The sequence below is a fragment of the Aplysia californica genome, unplaced genomic scaffold (genome assembly GCF_000002075.1).
Source record: "Aplysia californica isolate F4 #8 unplaced genomic scaffold, AplCal3.0 scaffold00162, whole genome shotgun sequence".
NCBI lineage: Eukaryota > Metazoa > Mollusca > Gastropoda > Aplysiida > Aplysiidae > Aplysia > Aplysia californica.
This window is the reverse complement of record NW_004797432.1, coordinates 399,241-401,111: the sequence shown is the minus strand read 5'-3', so window position 1 is coordinate 401,111 and position 1,871 is coordinate 399,241.

Sequence of the window (1,871 nt, the reverse complement as noted above, 5' to 3'; positions counted from 1 at the left end):
TGATGATGATGATGATGATGATGATGATGATGATGATGATGATGATGATGATGTTGGTGATGGTGTAGGTTGTAGCACTGTTGAGATCAATACAGCTACTGTTGCTACATTTTTGTTATACTTTCGCTACATTTTATGGGCGTGGTTGAAATGCAACCATGCACAGATCTTGTGCCTTCCATCAATCCACAAGTGCTTTATTTCGCGTTTGTCCTTGCTTGTTTTTACTAGTGTTTCGTAGTGCATGTACTGCACACAGGTCGATCTAATGTCAATCTTATACCAGTACCAGGTGGAGGCATCATGAAGCGAAGAGGTTTATCTAAACTAACTTCACTAATATTGTCACCGTGCTGTGTCGTGTTCTAGGAAGGACAAAGAATAGTTTGACCCCCCCTTGACTTCTTATCATAAGCCATAGAATCTAACCTCTCATTACATCAGCCGGAACCCCACACTAGCAATTATAACAGTTCTTTACTACCAATTAGAATTAACAAATCTTAAGCGCATGTTGGGAGCAACCTGCACCATGTACCGACTGTCTAGGGTCATTTTCAGTACAGAATAAGTTTGCATAAGAGTGTAACCTCTGAACACCCATCAGATAGAAACGAGTCGATCGGATGTAGAACTACTCCTCAAACAGCAGGGGTTGTTCAAGAATGCCTTGTCGAGGACTACAGCCTGTTGCGTTGACCTGCATCTTTGTGGTCAAAACAAACAAGCAAACGAATGTTTCACAATCTTGACAAGTCTGAAATCACTGGTCCAGCCGTTATCATCAAGGAGCCTACATGTGGCTTTTTCTCTTGGGGAAACAAACGCACTTCTGAATCTGAGACACCCTCTTTAAAGTACATTCTGATTACTTGATGGACTCTACATGTTTTCTTCCTCCACTTGTTAAATTATTGGGATCTGGAGAACATTTTGACAAGACTGACATCATAGAACTTTAGACACACACTTGACTGGCTATTTCCTGCCTCTAAAAGTATGAAGAAGTTAATATTTTGACGGTTCGAACAGCGGTCTGGCTGCTTTTGTATTGTATTACTTCCCTCCGCTTGTTGAGACACCCAATGCTTCATTTCGCTCTTTGTCTACAGGCTTTTGGGATGTGAAATTGTATGACAGCCATGTAGTCAAACATCTTTCTTTCACCAATGGCACCCCCCCCCCTCCCCCTATCCCCCTTTGAACACTATTTTGTTAAGACGTTTTCAGCATTCAGATTCTCATGTTATTTGACCCAAGCTGTTTTGAACGCAATTTAATAGGATGCGGCTCCTGACACGGCGACAAAGACTGGAGTGCTCGACACTGAAATCAAATGACGCGTGCAAAATTCTTTAAGACAAGCTCAGACTTGTGATTAGCAACAAGTGGCCCTTATGGCTTCCGGGCTAATGGCGGAGGAGTCGCTGGTGCGCAATAACAGACCGTTTTTTTCGCATCAGGTGAAGAGATGGGGCCAGTTAGGAGACGTTGCTAATGGTTACAGACGAAAACATACTTTTCTGTTGAGGGTATGTTTTTTATTTGTGTGAATTTCCCAGTTTCCGATCACTGCTGCTTAGAAATAAGCCTGGTGGGTAGGGCGGCTGTGACACTGTATTGATGCTCGAGTGCTGGGATAGTCAAAACAGTTTGTGTATTCAGATCTGACATAGAAATTGTAACAAACTGAAGCTCTCAAACTTGTAATGTATAATAATGGTAAAGTGCCTTTATATAGCGCCCATTCCACTGAGAGATCTAAGAACAGTATGGTACAGAATTAATTATCATTCAATATAATTGGCAAATCAAGAAATAAAAAAAGTAAAATGTGATACCATTTAATAAGAAGAACACACACACACACA